The sequence below is a fragment of the Rattus norvegicus genome, chromosome 5, assembly GCF_021556685.1.
Source record: "Rattus norvegicus strain SHRSP/BbbUtx chromosome 5, alternate assembly SHRSP_T2T, whole genome shotgun sequence".
Classification (NCBI taxonomy): Eukaryota; Metazoa; Chordata; class Mammalia; order Rodentia; family Muridae; genus Rattus; species Rattus norvegicus.
Genome location: NC_141538.1, coordinates 114,957,486 through 114,980,266, shown reverse-complemented (window position 1 = coordinate 114,980,266; position 22,781 = coordinate 114,957,486). Strand labels below are relative to the sequence as shown.

Below are 22,781 nucleotides of genomic sequence, written 5' to 3'. Positions count from 1 at the left end.
CTGAACAAATGCAATTTTTACAATGTTCATTTTAGCCTCAATTCAAAGGGATTGGGAGAGCAGGAGCCAGCAGGTGATCAAGTGGGAGTATTCAGTGTAGAATGGGCTTCGTGCTCTTCGTGCTGAATAGGTTCTGCATAATATCTTTGGATTTGGCATTGAAAAGTAGAAAGAAGGAGGCGCCATTATGAGTTTGGCAGATTTATCAAGCTGAGTTATGTCAATTGTATTATATTGTTTCCAAGAAGACAGTAGAGCCCGTGAAATTCAGCGTCTGTCACCACTTGACATATTGGCTAAAACAGAAGCAGATTGAGGAAATGACTCACAATAGTTAATTGTTTCAATAGTTAGTCTTTCCCATCTGCACAGTGTGTTGAATTTGATGGGAACTTTGTGGGAAAATTAATGCACTAAATTGTTTGTAAGAATCAAGTCTGCTTTTTGAGTTTTTAGTAGCTTCATTTCAATGTCTAAGAACTCTAATAGTCTTTCTAGCTTATGTCAGACTACAAAGCATCTTGATTTAGGAAGTAAGAAAAGAATAGTTAGTGTATTTATCATAGGGAAAATGAACAACAATTCAGTTTCAACTAACCCATGTTTTATGCACTCTGGCTTAGGTAAGCTCATAAGCAGAGAGAAAAATTATTCAATATTTCCACAAAGAAACCAATTCCTTCCACTGAAAACATTTATTTTTCCTTATAAACATAATACGTAATGTCAGAATCCATGATAGTACTAAATAAATTGATCATTTCTGATCACAAACCACGCATTTGTTAAAATCCAGTTTGTAGCTCGGTAGCATCAGGTCATCTTTGGTAGTTCTAGGATTGAATTCTGTTGTTAGTTCCTCTTTTATTAGTAGTTTACTGACTAATTTGACCAATGGAACAACTTTATAGGCTGAATGTGTGGATGCCACCTTCTGTAAGGATGTAAGAAATCTGCCAGTAAGTATAAAGTGTAACTCTATGAAAATTGATTCTTCTGGAAAACATTTCTATCATTTGTTTTATTGCTGGACACCTAAAAGCAAGTCTATACTTCAGTGACACTGAAAACCACTATTTGTAGGAGAGAAAGGATTAGGGCTGTCTGTTTCCTATCCCCTACAAATAGATTTCCTTGGTGTTATTGAAAATAGCAGCAGCATGCTTTTGTAGTGGTATGAATTTCTCTGAATGGATTGGCTGTAAAGAATAAAGGCATTCTGCCTTTTAAAGAATACCATAAACCTGTGTTGACAGGTCAAGACACAAGCGGTGTGGTAGAGAAGAAAGGCTCTGTGCAGCTCATCCAGGCAAACTCCAAATCTTAAGCAGGCTACAACTCACACTGAGGAAGGATGCCACAGTAGAACACTCCAGTGAAATGGCTGCCCATCCCTTCTTCTGGAATTCCTTCTGACTATTGACAGAAGTCTTAAGATTTTACTGCTGTGAATAGACACCGTGATCAAGGCAAGTCTTATAAAAGACAACATATACTTGGGGCTGTCTTACAGGTTCAGAGATTCAATCCACTATCATCAAGGTGGAAGCATGGCAGCATCTAGGCAGGCATGGTGTAGACAGAGCTGAGAGTTCTAAATCTTCATCTGAAGACTGCTAGTGGAAGACAGAGTTCCAGGCAGCTAGGATGAGGGTCTTAAGTCCATGCCCACAGTGACACGCCTACTCCAACAAGGCCACACCTTCAAATAGTGCCACTCCTTGGGCCCAGCACATAGAAACCATCACAGCAACTAGAAGAAACATACAATACACACTGTAAACTAGTGGGTTCAGAGTCTAAAACTATGTAGTTCAGAATGGACTGACACAGGATTAGAAATGGATCCAGTTTTTTCCCATCTTTAAAAAACTTTATGAAATTTGTAGGCAAATGGTTGGGACTGGAAAATATCATCCTGAGTGAGGTAACCCAATCACAGAAAAACACATATGGTATGCACTCATTGATAAGTGGCTATTAGCCCAAATGCTTGAATTACCCTAGATGCCTAGAATAAATGAAACTCAAGATGGATGATCAAAATGTGAATGCTTCACTCCTTCTTTAAAAGGGGAACAAGAATACCCTTGGCAGGGAATAGAGAGGCAAAGATTAAAACAGACACAGAAGGAACACCCATTCAGAGCCTGCCCCACATGTGGCCCATACATATACAGCCATCCAATTAGACAAGATGGATGAAGCAAAGAAGTGCAGACGGACAGGAGCGGGATGTAGATCTCTCCTGAGAGACAGCCAGAATACAGCAAATACATAGGAGAATGTCAGCAGCAAACCACTGAACTGAGAATGGGACCCCAGTTGAAGGAGTCAGAGAAAGAATTGGAAGAGCTTGAAGGGGCTCGAGACCCCATATGAACAACAATGCCAAGCAACCAGAGCTTCCAGGGACTAAGCCACTACCTAAAGACTATACATGGACTGACCCTGGACTCTGACCTCATAGGTAGCAATGAATATCCTAGTAAGATCACCAGTGGAAGGGGAAGCCATGGGTCCTGCTAAGACTGAACCCCCAGTGAACTAGATTGTTGGGGGGAGGGCGGCAATGGGGGAAGGATGGGGAGGGGAACAGCCATAAGGAAGGGGAGGGGGGAGGGGGATGTTTGCCTGGAAACCGGGAAAGGGAATAACACTCGAAATGTGTATAAGAAATACTCAAGTTAATTAAAAAAAAAAAAGAACAGTGGCGGGGTTGGGGATTTAGCTCAGTGGTAGAGTGCTTGCCTAGGAAGCACAAGGCCCTGGGTTCGGTCCCCAGCTCTGGAAAAAAAAATCTTTAGAGCACCCCATAGATAAAGGCACAGGAGCAGCAGGTCCGCTGTGTCTGAGACACCGCTGGAACCTGAAGGGACCGACCGAATAAACAGTTCTTTGCACCCAAATCCTGTGGGAAGGAGAGCTAAACCTTCAGAGAGGCAGACATGCCCGGGAAACCAGAAGAGACTACACTCTGCCCACATCTCTGACTCCAGAGGAAAACACCAAATGCCATCTGGGACTCTGGTGCACGGGGGCTCCCAGAAAGGGCGGCGCAGGTCCTCCTGGTTGTTGCCTCCGCAGAGAGCTCATAAGCAACACCCCACGAGCAAACTTGAGCCTCGAGACCACAGGTAAGACCAACTTTTCTGTTCCAAGTGACCTGCCTAGTGAACTCAGGGCATAGGCCCACAGGAACAGCTGAAGACCTGTAGATAGGAAAACTATACGCCCGAAAGCAGAACACTCTGTTCCCATAACTGGCTGAAAGAAAACAGGAAAACAGGTCTACAGCACTCCTGACACACAGGCTTATAGGACAGTCTAGCCACTGTCAGAAATAGCAGAACAAAGTAACACTAGAGATAATCTGATGGTGAGAGGCAAGTGCAGGAACCCAAGCAACAGAAACCAAGACTACATGGCATCATCAGAGCCCAATTCTCCCACCAAAGCAACCACAGAATATCCAAACACACCAGAAAAGCAAGATCTAGATTCAAAATCATATTTGATCATGATGCTGGAGGACTTCAAGAAAGACATGAAGAACTCCCTTAGAGAAACCCAGGAAAACATAAACAAGTAGAAGCCTACAGAGAGGAATCGCAAAAATCCCTGAAAGAATTCCAGGAAAACACAATCAAACAGTTGAAGGAATTAAAAATGGAAATAGAAGCAATCAAGAAAGAACACATGGAAACAACCCTGGATATAGAAAACCAAAAGAAGAGACAAGGAGCCGTAGATACAAGCTTCACCAACAGAATACAAGAGATGGAAGAGAGAATCTCAGGAGCAGAAGATTCCATAGAAATCATTGACTCAACTGTCAAAGATAATGTAAAGCGGAAAAAGCTACTGGTCCAAAACATACAGGAAATCCAGGACTCAATGAGAAGATCAAACCTAAGGATAATAGGTATAGAAGAGAGTGAAGACTCCCAGCTCAAAGGACCAGTAAATATCTTCAACAAAATCATAGAAGGAAACTTCCCTTACCTAAAAAAAGAGATACCCATAGGCATACAAGAAGCCTACAGAACTCCAAATAGATTGGACCAGAAAAGAAACACCTCCCATCACCTAATTGTCAAAACACCAAACGCACAAAATAAAGAAAGAATATTAAAAGCAGTAAGGGAAAAAGGTCTAGTAACATATAAAGGCAGACCAATCAGAATCGCACCAGATTTTCGCCAGAGACTATGACAGCCAGAAGATCCTGGACAGATGTCATACAGACCCTAAGAGAACACAAATGCCAGCCCAGGTTACTGTATCCTGCAAAACTCTCAATTAACATAGATGGAGAAACCAAGATATTCCATGACAAAACCAAATTTACACAATATCTTTCTACAAATCCAATGCTACAAAGGATAATAAATGGTAAAGCCCAACATAAGGAGGCAAGCTACACCCTAGAAAAAGCAAGAAACTAATCATCTTGGCAACAAAACAAAGAGAAGAAAACACAAAAACATAACCTCACATCCAAATATGAATATAACGGGAAGCAATAATCACTATTCCTTAATATCTCTCAACCCCAATGGTCTCAACTCCCCAATACAAACACATAGATTAACAAACTGGATATGCAGTGAGGACCCTGCATTCTGCTGCCTACAGGAAACACACCTCACAAACAAAGATAGACACTACCTCAGAGTGAAAGGCTGGAAAACAACTTTCCAAGCAAATGGTTGGAAGAAGCAAGCTGGAGTAGCCATTCTAATATCAAATAATATCAATTTTCAACTAAAAAGTCATCAAAAAAGATAAGGAAGGACACTTCATATTCATCAAAGGAAAAATCCACCAAGATGAACTCTCAATCCTAAATATCTATGCCCCAAATACAAGGGCACGTACATATGTAAAAGAAACCTTACTAAAGCTCAAAACACACATTGCACCTCACACAATAATAGTAGGAGATTTCAACACCCCACTCTCATCAATGGACAGATCATGGAAACAGAAATTAAACAGAGACATAGATAGACTAAGAGAAGTCATGAACCAAATGGACTTAACAGATATTTATAGAACATTCTATCCTAAAGCAAAAGGATATACCTTCTTCTCAGCTCCTCATGGTACTTTCTCCAAAATCGACCATATAATTGGTGAAAAAACGGGCCTCAACAGGTACAGAAAGATAGAAATAATCCCATGCGTGCTATCGGACCACCACGGCCTAAAGCTGGTCTTCAAAAGCAATAAGGGAAGAATGCCCATATATACGTGGAAATTGAAAAATGCTCTACTCAATAATAACCTGGTCAAGGGAGAAATAAAGAAAGAAATTAAAGACTTTTTAGAATTTAATGAAAATGAAAGTACAACATACCCAAACTTATGGGACACAATGAAAGCTGTGCTAAGAGGAAAACTCATAGCGCTGAGTGCCTGCAGAAAGAAACAGGAGAGAGCATATGTCAGCAGCTTGACAGCACACCTAAAAGCTCTAGAACAAAAAGAAGCAAATACACCCAGGAGGAGTAGAAGGCAGGAAATAATCAAACTCAGAGGTGAAATCAACCAAGTAGAAACAAAAAGGACCATAGAAAGAATCAACAGAACCAAAAGTTGGTTCTTTGAGAAAATCAACACGATAGATAAACCCTTAGCCAGACTAACGAGAGGACACAGAGAGTGTGTCCAAATTAACAAAATCAGAAGTGAAAAGGGAGACATAACTACAGATTCAGAGGAAATTCAAAAAATCATCAGATCTTACTATAAAAACCTATATTCACCAAAACTTGAAAATCTTCAGGAAATGGACAATTTCCTAGACAGATACCAGGTACCGAAGTTAACTCAGGAACAGATAAACCAGTTAAACAACCCCATAGCTCCTAAGGAAATAGAAGCAGTCATTAAAGGTCTCCCAACCAAAAAGAGCCCAGGTCCAGATGGGTTTAGTGCAGAATTCTATCAGACCTTCATAGAAGACCTGATACCAATATTATCCAAACTATTCCACAAAATTGAAACAGATGGAGCACTACCGAATTCCTTCTATGAAGCTACAATTACTCTTATACCTACACCACACAAAGACCCAGAAAGAAAGAGAACTTCAGAACAATTTCCCTTATGAATATCAACACAAAAATACTCAATAAAATTCTGGGAAACCGAATCCAAGAGCACATCAAAACAATCATCCACCATGATCAAGTAGGCTTCATCCTAGGCATGCAGGGATGGTTTAATATACGGAAAACCATGAACGTGATCCATTATATAAACAAACTGAAAGAACAAAACGACATGATTATTTCATTAGATGCTGAGAAAATTCAACACCCCTTCATGATAAAAGTCCTGGAAAGATCAGGAATTCAAGGCCCCTACCTAAACGTAGTAAAAGCCATATACAGCAAACCAGTTGCTAACATTAAACTAAATGGAGAGAAACTTGAAGCAATCCCACTAAAATCAAGGACTAAACAAGGCTGCCCACTCTCTCCCTACTTATTCAATATAGTTCTTGAAGTTCTAGCCAGAGCAATCAGACAACAAAAGGAGATCAAGGGGATACAGATTGGAAAAGAAGAAGTCAAAATATCACTATTTGCAGATGATATGATAGTATATTTAAGTGATCCCAAAAGTTCCACCAGAGAACTACTAAAGCTGATAAACAACTTCAGCAAAGTGGCTGGGTATAAAATTAACTCAAATAAATCAGTAACCTTCCTCTACACAAAAGAGAAACAAGCCGAGAAAGAAATTAGGGAAACGACACCCTTCATAATAGACCCAAATAATATAAAGTACCTCGGTGTGACTTTAACCAAGCAAGTAAAAGATCTGTACAATAAGAACTTCAAGACTCTGAAGAAAGAAATTGAAGAAGACCTCAGAAGATGGAAAGATCTCCCATGCTCATGGATTGGCAGGATTAATATAGTAAAAATGGCCATTTTACCAAAAGCGATCTTCAGATTCAATGCAATCCCCATCAGAATACCAATCCAATTCTTCAAAGAGGTAGACAGAACAATTTGCAAATTCATCTGGAATAACAAAAAACCCAGGATAGCTAAAACTATCCTCAACAATAAAAGGACTTCAGGGGGAATCACTATCCCTGAACTCAAGCAGTATTACAGAGCAATAGTGATAAAAACTGCATGGTATTGGTACAGAGACAGACAGATAGACCAATGGAACAGAATTGAAGACCCAGAAATGAACCCACACAACTATGGTCACTTGATTTTTGATAAAGGAGCCAAAACCATCAAATGGAAAAAAGATAACATTTTCAGCAAATGGTGCTGGTTCAACTGGAGGTCAGCATTTAGAAGAATGCAGATTGATCCATGCTTATCACCCTGTACAAAGCTTAAGTCCAAGTGGATCAAGGACCTCCACATCAAACCAGACACACTCAAACTAATAGAGGAAAAACTAGGGAAGCATCTGGAACACATGGGCACTGGAAAAAATTTCCTGAACAAAACACGAATGGCTTATGCTCTAAGATCAAGAATCGACAAATGGGATCTCATAAAACTGCAAAGCTTCTGTAAGGCAAAGGACACTGTGGTTAGGACAAAACGGCAACCAACAGATTGGGAAAAGATCTTTACCAATCATACAACAGATAGAGGGCTTATATCCAAAATATACCCAGAACTCAAGAAGTTAGACCGAAGGGAGTCAAATAACCCTATTAAAAAATGGGGTTCAGAGCTAAACAAAGAATTCACAGCTGAGGAATGCCGAATGGCTGAGAAACACCTAAAGAAATGTTCAACATCTTTAGTCATAAGGGAAATGCAAATCAAAACAACCCTGAGATTTCACCTCACACCAGTGAGAATGACTAAGATCAAAAACTCCGGTGACAGCAAATGCTGGCGAGGATGTGGAGAAAGAGGAACACTCCTTCATTGTTGGTGGGATTGCAGACTGGTAAAACCATTCTGTAAATCAGTCTGGAGGTGGTTCCTCAGAAAATTGGACATTGAACTACCTGAGGATCCAGCTATACCTCTCTTGGGCATATACCCAAAAGATGCCCCAACATATAACAAAGACAATCCTCCACTATGTTCATCGCAGCCTTATTTATAATAGCCAGAAGCTGGAAAGAACCTAGATGCCCTTCAACAGAGGAATGGATACAGAAAATGTGGTACATCTACACAATATAGTACTCAGCTATCAAAAACAATGACTTTATGAAATTCATAGGCAAATGGTTGGAACTGGAAACTATCATCCTGAGTGAGGTAACCCAATCACAGAAAAACACACATGGTATGCACTCACTGATAAGTGGCTATTAGCCCAAATGCTTGAATTACCCTAGATGCCTAGAACAAATGAAACTCAAGACGGATGATCAAAATGTGAATGCTTCACTCCTTTAAAAGGGGAACAAGAATACCCTTGGCAGGGAATAGAGAGGCAAAGATTAAAACAGACACAGAAGGAACACCCATTCAGAGCCTGCCCCACATGTGGCCCATACATATACAGCCACCCAATTAGACAAGATGGATGAAGCAAAGAAGTGCAGGCCGACAGGAGCGGGATGTAGATCTCTCCTGAGAGACACAGCCAGAATACAGCAAATACATAGGAGAATGTCAGCAGCAAACCACTGAACTGAGAATAGGACCCCCGTTGAAGGAATCAGAGAAAGAACTGGAAGAGCTTGAAGGGGCTCGAGACCCCATATGAACAACAATGCCAAGCAACCAGAGCTTCCAGGGACTAAGCCACTACCTAAAGACTATACATGGACTGACCCTGGACTCTAACCTCATAGGTAGCAATGAATATCCTAGTAAGATCACCAGTGGAAGGGGAAGTCCTGGGTCCTGCCAAGGCTGGACCCCCAGTGAACATGATTGTTGGGGGGCGGGCAGCAATGGGGGGAGGTGGGGAGGGGAACACCCATAAAGAAGGGGAGGGGGAGGGGTTGGGGGATGTTGGCCCGGAAACCGGGAAAGGGAATAACACTCGAAATGTAAATAAGAAATACTTTAGTTAATAAAAAAATTAATAAAAATATCTTTAGAGCAGTAAGAAAAGATAGGTCGGGAGATTGGAGGGCAGGCGTGCTGTGAAGATAATGCCCAGTATAGTTTTCAAATGCCTTATCTAACCAGGCTACATTTGTAACCTGTGAACAGAGAACCCAATGATCTAAAGTAGTTGTCACAGCTGCTGTCTTTGGAGGACACTTTAAATCTGTGATTGTGCCCCCCAATCTCAGAGTGCTAAGAGCATTCAGCAGGAAGGCTTGCAAGCCTATTAACACCCCACTTTTGGAGATGCCAGTGACTCTGTCACCATTCTTCAGCCTGACAAAGACAACTTTCTTGTCGCCTTCTGCTATAAAGAAAATTGTCTTGTTTTGTATATTACACCTGAACCTGTCATGGGGTAGTGGCTATGAATCACCAAGACTGTTAGTGAAATAAGTTTGCTCTTATAGACAGATTAGAGTTATACTTTTTCTTCCAGTGTCTCTGAATTTCCGTTCATATTTCTTCTTGTGAAAGTAGCCTTTTCTATCCTCCTGGATTTATGGTAAGCTGAACAAGCAGTTCTGGTGAAATTAAGCCCACATATAAAGAATAGATTTGGACAGCACAGTTTTGGTCCCAAGCTTCATTAGAATCCTCTTTTGCTTTATTACAACTTCTTACTCTTTGCTTTTTATAACCCAATTGTGTATCAAAGATCACATTTGGGCAAGGATATACCAAGTTGATATCATTATTTGATGACTACCCCCGCTTACTGAAAATGCTCAGTCTAAGTTTGCAATAGTTTCCTTTGAAAGAAGAGAAAGACAGCAACATTCAGAATCTGGAAACTGTGATTGTGTCTTCTGCAATTTTTTAGAGCTTTCCAAGCAGAAGTAGATTAAGATCCCGAGTCTTCAGTAGCAGTTAGGATAGATTTATGAACTACGTGGTTTGTGTAAATGAGATGTGTGTGTGTGTGTGTGTGTGTGTGTGTGTACCCCTGAAGTGTTATAGAAAGAATGAATTATTTTTCATATTGAGCTATATAGTCGGAAGAAATGATAATATCTGATTAAACATTTAATAAAATCAAAAAGAGGGTTGAGGATACGTGTATGTAAAAAGAACATTCAGAAGTTATATGTAAGTTTGCCAATGTTTCCTCTGGTAAATTCACACTGAAACTTGTCAGCAGTGCTAGGAAGTATTTATGGGAGCTCTCATTTTACAGATGCCTATTTGAGGTTCAGGAGGTGTATTCAATCCGTGTATTCTATGAAGCTCTACTCTGAATCCAGTTTTGAAATGAAATCTCTTTGTGCTGCTTCTGGAGAGGAAGGGTCTGTTTGGCTTCTGTGTTTATTTTCACAAAGAGCCTCCAGGAATACTAAGCAAAGGACAACAATACCAGTGAATGAAATCAAAACCAGGCCAGCTTCTTCTTGGGTGGGCTCTGCAGAATTGGTAAAGTTCTTGAAGCTGAGGAAAAACTTGTACTGAACAAAAAAGAAATAGAACACTTGGAAGTGCAGAGGAAGAGTGTAGGCCACAAAGTGGTGTAACAGTTTGAAGCAATAGATAACATGGTTATTTTGTTCAGGGAGAGAAAAAAATATCAGCCACATGGCATTCATCGTCTGTCTAGTAGAAAAACTCAGAGACATGTCGACGATACGAGTTTGCAAATGTCTATATGCAAAGATGATATGGGCACAGAAAGGCATGCTAAAAGAATTTGGGGGAGGGTCATGAATAGTTTCAGAAAGGAGGTACTTGTAACCTCTCAAGTGCTGCTAATTGAATAATGCCTCTTATTCATATAACTCAGTTTTATTTCATCTATACAATACTTATGTTCAACAATGCCATTGAAACACAAGGGAAAAGATGGATTATACTAGGTAGAAATCAATTATCATTGGACTTCACAGCGTTCACATGAGAGCCTTTGAAAACCCAGACTCCCAGCCACCCTCCCTCCAGTGCTGACACATTTATTCCCTACTTGATTTTTACAAATCCAAAACATTATTGTATCAATGTGACATCATTTTTTTTTGAAAATCTCTAAGGAAGTCAACCATTTTAAAAGAATGGATGTGACAAAGCAGTGCCTATCTATGTGGAGAAAGCTAGGGAATATTCTTGAAGAGTGGTCTTGGCTGATTCTGTTTTCAGGGAAAGGGCTGCCTCCGGAGGACAAGAGCAACACATTGAAAATAATGCCTTTAATATATTAAGAACAGGGAGCTTTTCCTTAGTGTATCCCTTATTGTTCCAGTTTGTTTTCTCAAAAATACATGGCAAAAATCCCTCACATTATTTCTATGTTTTAATTTCCCAGCAGCACTTTATATTGGAAGACAGTAATTAATGAAAATTATAGGCTAAGCATTGTAAAGTTTGTATTAGGCTCCTAGTACCCAAGTTTAGAAAAAGGGACTTAAAGCTGTATGAGAATAAATATAGATTGCTTATGGTGAGGCATATCTCTAAGCTGTCTCAAATCCTCAACCAACTCTAAAAGGTGGTGCCTGACATAAGGACCCCTGTGTCAAAAAGATTGTTTCTGTATTCTAGCGACAAACTTTTAAGTGTAATGGTCACCTTCTAAGAAGCACAAGTTATTCAGCACATGTACAGTTTTGAAAGATATAGGCTAGGCCATGTGTTTGACTGACAAAATTAAACATTGTCAAATTATCTTTATAAAAAAACTTGTTACATGATTATAAGTACTTGGTGGATTATGTTTTGTAACTTGGCTGGTGTGACCCTTCTATATAATCAAATGGCAGTGTTCTTCATATTTTTTTATGCTGTAATTGAGTAGAGGCATAAAGAATTTTGAGTTGGGTAGGTAGTAGCCCGATCACTAGGATGTAGGAAAGTGAATTCCTTTTCTCATTTATAAGTGAATATGCTTTATAAACAACAGAGATTATTCTGCCTGGAAGACTTAAGTGGGAACTACAGAATAACTAAGTGGTGATTTTTCAAACTCTCCCCAGATTAATCCAAAACTTGGAGCTTTACACTGGAACAAGTTAAACATCTCATCATGTCCACCAAAGGCTATTAAAATTAATGACAGGATTTTTGGAGAAAGAAAACACAGAAGGTAGGTAGGTGAGAAATGGGTCATAAAATGCAGAGATATAATTTATGTACTCTCTCTCTATATATATATATATTTATATATTCAAAGAATTAATTTAAAAACCACACCAATCAATTAAATGCAGCAAAATGCAAACTGTTTGGTCAGGAGGCTAAGGAGGTGGGTCTTGTTGGAGAAGTATGTCATGGGAAGTGGTCTTTGAGAGTTTAAAGGCTTGTGCTATACCCAGTTGTGCCCTCCCTCCCTCCCTCCATCCTTCACCCCCTCCCTCACTTCCTTTCTCCCTCTCTCTGTGTCTCTCTGTCTCTGTCTCTGTCTCTCTCTGCTTTGTGCTTTCAGGTCAAGATGTGCGCTCTTAACTTGCTACTAGCAGCCATCCAAGCCTGCTAATTTCCTGCCCATTCTTTGCATGGCTTCAGGCCCTTGAAAGAAATTGCAAATAGAGGAAATTGCATATGGGGACTAAAGGCTGATGCTGTGAAAAGTTTGGACAAGAGCAAAAGCCTGGGGACAAGTGCTAAAGCTGCCAACACTGGAATTCTTATTCTTCTGCGACCATGAGCCCAAATAAACACTTTTATAAATTGCCTTGTTTGCTGCATTTTATCACAGCCACATAAAAGCAATACGTATAGTATTTCCCCAGGGACATTTTTAGATGTGTGTGTGTGTGTGTGTGTGTGTGTGTGTGTGTAAGAAGTTAGGTAAGGCAGAGAGTAGTTTTCAGTCAGCTGTTAGGCACATTGTTGCAAGGGATGGAAAGATGGATCATTTCTGGTTTAAAACAATACCCCATCAATCCGGCTAAATACCAAAAGAACAAATGTTCCTTGACACACTTTTTCCTACATCATGGCTGATTTCATGGGTGATTTCCCTTTATGATTGCATAGAGATTTCAAAGGATAATTGGGAAAAACAGAGAGAAGAAAACAAGAATTTTCTGTGACTTGTTGTCCTGAGATAATTATTTCCTCTCAGGTCAATTCTTTTTCTGAGAGTATATATAATGTTTGTACATGTGTCTAAAGTACATATATCTGTGCAAATATAATTAAGTATATAGATGTCACAAAGCAAAAACATAATTACATATAGTTCTTATAGTTTAATTTACTAATTAAAATATATTTCAATTATTTTTCCATATCACTAAAAGGTCTTTGCAACTTTTAAAATGTACACTGTTTTTTTTTTATGGACACATGGCCACTTATTTACATGCTCCGTTGTTTTGCTTTAAGATTGTCCCTGAATTTTTCAATCTAAAGGGATATTTCAATCGATAAGTTTGTTACCACATTTTAATTCATGTTTTAAAATTACTCTTATACATTTCTAGAACTGTTAGAGCAAAAGAAAGGCAAGTATTAAAGTTTTTGAGTTTATATAAAATATACATTAGAAATAAAAGAATCCCCTTCTTGACCTACAGTGAGCATGCTCAGTGACCAGTTGGGGTTAGAGATTCCAAAGAAGGCCAACATCGGTTGGTTCTGAACGGCAGTTACTGGCTCAGAATGTGGAAATATCACCTCCCACCCCCGTTTGAAACTGACTCAGGCAGCCTCAGAGGACAGCTTGATATTCGTGAACTTAGAGGACAGATTAGGAGGAAGATGAGCTATTTTAGGCAAAACTCATTTTAACTTTAAAAGTCAAGTAGGACTAATAAATAAGAAGCAATGAATTTTTTCCTTTAATTAGTCCACACACACTCCTAGATGAAGTAAGATGACTGTTCAGATCACCAATAAACTTTCCGTTGGTACTATTAAGTTGGCCAGCATAGGAAAAGGACAGAGAGGAAAAGACCTCAGTGGGACTGTGAAAGACGAAGCTCTTGGGGCTTTGAGAGAGGCATCAATTGCTTTTGAGACACACACCTGCAGTCTTTGGAGAGGCAAATCTCTGGTACCACAAGACACATTTTTTTCCTTAGTTACTCCATTTTTATCTGTCCTGCACCTGTCTCTTTCTTGGCAAGAAATCCAAGATACTTTGACCATCTCATTTATTCTCTTAGATCTGCAATGAAGCAAGGCCTGTTTTTTTCTCTTTGGAAAGTCTTTCAAATCCCCTTTTCCTAGGCTTTAGGTCTCGTCCACAATTCTGGTAGTTTCAGCCTCCAGTCCTTGCTGCCAACTTCTATTTCCAATTCCTTCAAAAGCCCTGAAGGCATACAAAGAAAACCTGTAGATCGTGAGGTTTTCCAAGTTTAGGGCTTCATCATACCTTGTAGCTCCAGTGTTTTAAGAAAATGACTGCCAGTCTGAAAGTTAGGCTAGGGTCACATAGTGTCAGGGCTCTGGCCCAGACTTAGGTCTGTTATCCCTTCAATTACATGGACTTGTCTACTATATTATACTGCACTATACTACCTCTCCATAGTTAGGGATGACAGCCCCTCAATTAAATGATCTCAGTGTCTTTTAGCACTTTTCTGCAATTCCGTGCCATTGTATGTCACTTGATGCGAGTGACCTATTTGAGGACTTTTGGGAATGTTATAAGGGGGACACTGATTGAATGAAGACCAAGAGAATTTTTTTTTGAGTGGGAAACAGAACTTAAGCTAGGTCTTAGTTACCAAAATAGGAGCAGGAGACCAGGCAGAGGGCATTCCATATCATGGGAGCAAAAAACAAGGGCACCGAGACAGAAATGGGCAGATAGTATTTTCAATACTGAAGAGATGGGTCTGAGTGTAGAAAGATTTCGTGTAGTCTTTGTCACTGGAAACAATCATCCTTTGTAGCAATGGTTCCAGTATTACTCTGGAAATAAAGCTTGGGTTGGCATGGATTTGGATGCTAATGATTACAGAGAAAGAGCACCCTGACACTATGGGTTGCTGTGGGGAGGGAAAAGGGGGTGGCGAAATCACTAGGGTGCACTTATCTTCACTTGGGGTTTGGAAATAGTCTGGGACAGTGAGACAGTTCCTGTAGTAAATTGCAGGATGAAGAGACAGATTGGTATTTGGACTGACTTTGGGCCTTACATTAACTAACTCAAGGTATGCTTCAGCCTCAGATTTAGGCCAAGTTACAAACACAAAATAGATTGGGAGGTACTGGGGTATATGAGAAAGGGAATGCATTTCCCGAATAATACTTTATGACTAAAGGCACGTTGTGGAATAGAACTTGCTTGACAGAAAATGTTAGAACAGATGTTTGAAACCCATAACCCCAAAGGTCCACGGCTTTGATGTGGCCAACTGATGTCACGCAATGAACAGGATTACTTGAAAGATGGCAGATTTAGAGTAATTAGAGAAAACAGAAAATTATGTGATTAAATGAAAGAAATTCATTTGAACAGAGCTTGCATTTAAGCACATGAATTGGGAACAGAGACTATCCTGCTCTGTAGATGATGTTGGCTTTTAAACTATGTCCAACCTACATGTGCATACAGGAGAAGCACAAGTGTCTGTTGATCATAGTAGTGGTTTGGCTTTCTGCTAATGTGAATGCCGTTCACTGTCAGCGGGAGTATTGTATACATCTTATTCTCCACCAGGTCTTGGTTCTTCATCATCTTAGAGAACTACTGCCCTGGGATCTCAGCTAGCAGCTATACAATTTACTCCAGGAGTTTAACCCTGGCCTCTTCTGAAGTGTCAACACAGGCTGAGAGCGGAACACACATGGTATCTGCTTTTCAGCCTGAAGCCTCAGCCCGCCTCAGAGGAAGGCCAGTTCTTTTGCTTCTACCTTCTACAGTAGCTAATAAACTCAGATGAGACTCCTCATCAGTGTACTGACATTAGAGGCTGCCCACTGCAGGCTTTTTCTAAGGAGACCTTAACTGGGATGGACTTAAACGTTTTAGGAGGTTCCACATGAGGCAAACAGCCAACTGCCTTGATCTTGGCCCAACCCTCCTTAGGGCATAACCTTCTATTTCAAGAAGCTGATCCTTTTCAACTCTTCTTGCCTCTCAGCCATCCTCCTTAAAGATCCTTCCACATGATCACTATGTGGCTTGTCTTAAACTTTGGGCCTAGTCCCAGTTTGTCCTTGGTGCCTACCATGTCCTTAAGTAAAAACCAGTGTATATATATATAACTGACTTCTTGGGCAACCTATTGTATTCAGGAGATCAACTGGGACATGTTTCCTGACAGCTCGGGTTGCTCAGCATGGCTGGCTGTGGTTGTGTGAAGACTGCCTGAGCTTTGGGGTCAGTTGTCACTCTTGCCCTCTCAAAGGTGTTATTGGAGGGAAGGAGCTGAAGTTAGGGTCTGACATGGAGATCCCTTTCCTTCTTCCTAAAGCACCATCAGGCCTGCGCATCCCACCCTCAGAAGAAGTGGGAGCTGCATAGAAGCTGGTGGGACATTGGAATTGGAGACACACTAGGAATGGGACCCCTCTGTGTCTCATTCGGATTCAGTGCAGTATCCAGCCCATGGCTGGCTTTCAAGGAATATTTGGTCTACTTAATGATTAAGATAGTGGCTGAGGGTGAATTGCTGATTATACTAGTAGTCCTTATGCCCTGGGCATGTTTTTCAGGGTACAATGCTGTTAATTATGCAGTTATTAGTCAAGTCATCCCTTCATTGCCCTTCACTTCAGGCTTCCGGAGTAAGCCTAAAACTGCACAGTATTTATTGGAGTCCGTGGCTCATTGTTCACCCTCAAACAATCTACTGCAAATAGCAGGTGGCTTGTTGTGTTCCTCCCATTATCTATGCTCGTGTCCACGTTCTAATAATGGACTGGGGTCTTGCTCCCATGCCCTCTGTAGCTTTCATGTTTCCTATTCGCACAAAATCTGCCAGGATCTTCTCAAGGAGTCCTGACCCTGGGCTTGAATCTTAAGAGCTGGATGTCCCCTTGCTGCTAGGTGACTCTACTGTCAAGTGCTTTCCCAGGCTGGCTAGTCTCTCATGATGTCCCTTGGCCTGGCTTCCCTCACCTGCAGCTGATCACTGGACTCCTTCTCCCTTCCCCTGCTGGGATATATCTACTCATTGCCCACTACTGGAGAATTCTTAACAATGTATTTTCCTCCCCCAGGCTGGTTTGGTTCCCATATTCTGGCCTTCCTGTCAGGGGTCGCAATGCTGCTGTCAATGTACAATTTCTGAGAAAACAAATTTATCCTGCTTTCTGTTTCCCATCCAGACTCTCTGCTGTGCTCTGTTTTGGCGGCCTCTTCATACATTTACTTTTTAAGTTGGTTTTACCCTTGGCTCTGGACCATGAAGAAATATATATTTTTTTAAGAGACCAATTCTAAGTTGGGAGGAAGTTTCTGAAAGAAATTTGGAATGTTATATGGCTGTGTGCATCTCTGTGGACCTCATATATTCTATTGTGCCCACTTTTTGTATATGTGGAACATAGAGAGAAGCATCTTTCTTTGGATGGCCACCAGCTGACAGATGGCTGGAATAAGATCAGTCTTTTTGTCTTTTGGTGGTTTAGAAACAGGCACATGCCAGGTTTAAATAGCCAATGTTTACTAAGGTATCTATTCTCTGACCTCCACTCTTGGTCTCCCAGATGCGTACTGGCTGCTTTTATAAGATGAATAAGGAAAAAAAAAGGAGGCTGTCATGACTGGGTGGAACTTTAGCAGTAGCAACAACAGGAATTTAAAAAGATAATGTGGTTAGGCATCTGATGAAGCCTGCAACTGGGTGGTCTCATTTGGTCATTCTATGCTTCACATCTATACAAAAATTGGCACAGAAATTCGGAATCAATACCTAGCATTGGGAGATGAACATTTTAAACATCACCGATAGGGGGAGAGAAATGCAGGAATTGATTAATTTAACATAGTGTTCAGATGTCTTCCTCATCTGAAATTTTTTAAAGTAATAGTGATATAAACATTACTTTGACATGACCTTTTTGGATTTCTTTTTCTCCTGTGAATATTTTTCCAATAATTTTATTTTTATTGTTAATGGAGGGGATAACACTTAATTGCTTTATTTCTATTTTATATACTCACTTCATACCCAAGGAAAAGGGAAATAGCTTATATAAATGTAGGAGGGAGTTTATAACTACTGGCGATATTTACATGATATACTTTCATCATACCTAGCAAGGGCATGCTTTTTTGTGTCTGTGCCCACAGGAGGGACTGATGCATCTGTGTGGGAGGGTTGGTATGAATGCATTCTCTCTCTGTCAGTGTTTTTTGCTTTTTTTTTTTCTAAAAAAAAAAAAAACTTCTTGTTTCCTTTCTGTATGAACAGGAGAAATGACAGTGTTCAAATCTTTGGCTTTATCATTCATGGCATAATAGAACAGATGTCAAGTCCATATCCTACTTATCCTTCCTCCCTTCTTCCCCCTCCCCCATGACCTTCGGCTTTAAGACTAGAAAGCTATGAGAGCTGTGTCTTAGGCCCTAGAAAATCCTCCTCTTTCTGTTTTCAGGGTGATGTCAAGATGTAAACCATCAGTGCTTCTGCTTTGGACACAATCAGGGTGTGAGGGTTAGGAAGGTTAGCTAGCAGTATTAAAGTATTAGCAGTGACTTAGCAGGTCTACTAATGTAGTTGGCCACAAGCAGAAGACTCCTTTCACTCTAACTTTGCAAATGAGTGTCTCCCTAGTGCAGTCGTTTGAGAGCACTTACTAGTTATATATATTTTTAAAAATCATAGTTAAACTTTTCTGAGCTAAAGTCAGATTAGACAAATGGCTCCATGTACTGTCTGTGAGAGTAGAAGTGGTAATCCAGTTGCACAGTTTAAAGTTGTCTTTTGCCTACAGTCGGGGTGTCAGATTAACACTTGGCTTTGAAGACTTTCCATGGTTAAAGGTAAATCTCACAGAAGATGAGCCAGTAATGTCCTTTGATTGACATTCTGGCTTAGAAATTTAAAGACTTCTTTCTGAATGCCATTGAAGAGTTCTATTTTGGTTGTTTGGGGGATCGACCCTGATCTTGCAACAGACAAAGACAAACCAACTGGCATATAGGTTCTCTCAGCATAAGTTTTGTCACTGGCAATCCAAGAAATAATGCTAGTTAAGAAATAAAATATGTCTCAAACTCTCCACATCGTCAGCATTGTCAAGACCTTATTGGATAGAATTATACTCACAGATTTAAAGACAAGTCTGAGAATGTGTGGCACCAAAAGTTTGCCTGCAGGACTGGAAGAGATTCTCCTAGTGATTTTATTGATCTATTTTATTTCATTTGGTTCATATGTCCTCTTGAGGTAATATCACAGAACAATCACTGTAACTTAACCATGCTGAAAATTTAAAAAAGAAGCTATTGCAGACATATGGTATGCTCACTACAAAATTGGAGTGAGCATCATGTGTCTCACCATATCCCAGGGAAGGCCATCTCTTTTATATGTCTTAAGGAAGGATGACGGTGTGGGTTTAGGGCCAGATCACCATCTGAATGGACTAAGCGAACAACAAAAGCAGTTTGATAGACCGACGTATCCACCCTCCTTCCATTCTCCATGTACAGTCTTCTCTGAACCAAGGAAAGGCTGGGAATGCTGCAAGCAAGTCCTGGGTTCAGTGGTGTCGGTTCAGTGTTTAGGGAAAAACAAGGGGATGGTGACAGAAGCATTTTACTTACACTTGAAACAGTCCAGAATGATCTGGAGAAAGGGGCCTCAGGTGGTCTCAATGCAGCAGATTTGATTAGTAAGAATAAGAAAAGAAAAATTAAGTTTGCTACTTTCTAAAACACTTAGAAAAAACTCAGTGCTTTCTGCTTGTTATGTAGGTGAGCCTGAAGAAAAACAGGTTTCAAAAGTAGTGTGTATAGATATTTCTCAGAAGATACATCAAATGGACAACAGACATATGAAAAATCAAAGCAAAACTCAACACCAGTTAGGAGGACACAAGTTAGAGAGGTATCTAATAACCATTTCTGCGAAAAAAATGGGTAGTCTCAAAAATGCTCAAGGGCTGACAGATATGGAGAGTGACAGGAACCCATGCACGCCAGCAGCAGGAATGGAAAGTAGTAAAGCCTTTATGGGAAGGACTATCAAGGCTCTCAAAAAATTAAAAATAGAATGGTCATATGAACCAGCAGTCCCCATAATTGGATATGTAACCTAGAAAAGAGAAATTAGCATGTAAAAGAGATATGTGGACGCCCGTGTTCATGTCAGCACTATTCGAAATAGCCAAGGGAAGGAAGCAACTCGATTATCCATCATGGAGGAAAATGGTTTATACACATAGTAGAATATTGTTCAGCCATTGGAAAGAGTGATGTTGTGCCATTTGTGACAACACAGTTGGTGCTGGGGATGATCATGTGATGTGAAATAAGTCAGGCACAGCTAAACAAGTGTCACATGATCGCATTCATACACACAATGTAAAAATTTCAGAGAAGTAGAACAGTGGTTATCAAAGGCTGGGAGAATATGAGGAAGAGAGATGATGGGGAAGGGTAAAGGTTTATTAAGTTACAGTTAGATAGGACCAAGAAAGCATATTCCACCACACTGCAGCTTAATAGTGGATAATGTACATCCCCAAATCTTGAAGAATTTTGAAGGATTCCTTCTTCATCCTTTGTTCAGGAATACAAACTTTGAAAGCTTTCTCTTTTTGTAGCACAAAACTCCCTTTATTTCCATTTTCTATATTCTCTCTCCAGGTGGGTCATTTTCTATAATATGACCCTTCTCTTCCCCTTTATAACCTGTGCTCTGAAAAGAGACTCATGTTGCCCACTCTAATGTTAGTATGTTTTAACAGAGGACCAGTTGCCCTAGAAACTTGTTATCTCATAGAATAATAAGCCTTATCCTACTTCAAGGAATGCCACTCAATTGGGAGTCTAGGGGGAAAGAGATTTTGTGGGTAAGAGTCTTTTTTTTCCCATAAAGAATGACCCCATGTATAACAGCCTCCTCACCTCTCTCCTACTGACTCTTCCCAGTATCAGTGTACTATTAAAATGGGTCTGTCCCCCTTTACTAATCCCATGGGCTAGCCTTTGGATTGGTAGGTAAAGTTTCTTATTGAGGCATCAAGAATCATACACTCCTCTGGAGTCCTTTCACTGAAAACTGCTGCTGTGCACAGGTTAGGCTCAGACGGGATGGCTGGTCACTTCTTAGGTGCAGCAGCCCTATTAATTTGGAACGATGAGCAGGTTAAAACACTTGAACTTGACTGATAAACGTCATGGTCCATGCTTCACAGAGACTTTAACACTAGATCTTAGCAAATCCAGCAGCCTAAGGCAAAGAAAGGTCTCTTGGAGTTTACAGCATTGGCTTACCCTCTTTTCTTCTGTAGAACACTTCCAGCCCTGACAAATTTGCTCCCTTGTTACATCTTTCTGTTGTAGAATCTAATCTTTTTTTAGCCCCAAAGGTTTTATTTTAAGGTTAAAAGAAAGAGGGGGGGGGAGGTCTTGTGAATGGCACTCAAGGGAAGATAAATCTTGAGCATGGGTGTCAAAAAAAAAAGCCTGACTCCTCTGGGTTAGGACTGGGCAGGATTTTGGAATAAACTTGAAAGATATTGGACATGCTAGCTGGTTGCTCTATGCTTGCCCTACCTAACAGTGGTGAAAGCACAGGGTACTAGAAGGATTGGGTCACTTAGTAACAGAACATACAGGATGCTATCAAGTCTTGCTGATGATATCAGTTAAGATGTGTCCGTTTGTAATCCATCCTGGGACGAGTACAACAACCTCTTCTAACATTTTAAATGTAAATAAAAGAACCAATTAATAAAAAAGGGACACTTTTGTAGTCTCGATGGCAAAGAACGCAAGGTGGTGATCACTCAGTTTTATAAACTGATTCCGAGCATATGTCAGAACTCTCGCTCAGACCTTGTATTCAACGTTGAGTCTCTGGACTGCCACTGCTCTCATCTTGTCCCTGCATGTCATGCCAAAAGATTGGTTTTTAGTTGTTCTCTCTTGGTTGTCTTATTTGGCAGGAGCAGACAGATCCTCATGTGAATCCAAGTTAGATATTTTCTTTCTCTCCTCACTAAGTTATATAACACGTAACTTGTAGTGGTGATACCACTTGGAGAGGGGAAGCTGTCCCCCACTGAGACCCAGCCAACCTCCAGCACAGTTGGTACATCTGGGAAGGTAGCTTTCACAGTTGAGGTAGTGTATAAGCCAGCCAATATACCTAGAAGATATAATCCTTACTAGAGAGCTGGATTTCTTGAGATCTACTCTCAGGGTCTCACCTACCAAAGCAGCATTGCTCTTCTCATAGGAATGTTGTTTTTTAAATCAAGTGAGAGTGGTTGCTTTCTAAATGATGGATAACATATCAAGGTAAGACCCTGTAGTACAAAAGTTGTACTACAACAGGAGGTCATAAATGATGTCCAAAACTGGGTCACTTTCAATGGCAGGTAGCTGGTGTAAGTGGAACTGTGCAGGAACAATTCTTTTCATCATTTATTCTTGGAACCATGGATCTACGATTGGCTTTAGCTGGACAGTGTGACTGTCCAACTCCTGATACTGTTGCCCAGTTAAGTTTTCCTCCACCTTGATCTTTAACTGAAGTGCATCGTACAAGAGATTGACAAACTCTGCTATCTCAAACACTCTCGAGAGCTGCTCGAAGAATGTAAACCACTACCCTGTTCAGGGTCCACTGGGAGCTTGTCCTTCAGCAATGTATT

At 40.4% G+C, this 22,781-nt stretch overlaps 1 long non-coding RNA gene across 2 annotated transcripts in view; it reads left to right on the top strand.

The window, feature by feature from the left end:
• The window catches only part of LOC120102919 (uncharacterized), a 441,889-nt gene that overhangs the window by 52,557 nt on the left and 366,551 nt on the right, over positions 1-22,781 (top strand). Inside the window, exon 2 of one of the 2 annotated variants that reach the window (XR_015620978.1) lies at positions 12,026-12,135. The exons of the other annotated variant lie outside the window; for it this stretch is intronic. This is a non-coding gene — a long non-coding RNA (uncharacterized LOC120102919). The remainder of the gene's footprint in view (positions 1-12,025; positions 12,136-22,781) is intronic. 2 annotated transcript variants of the gene reach the window in all.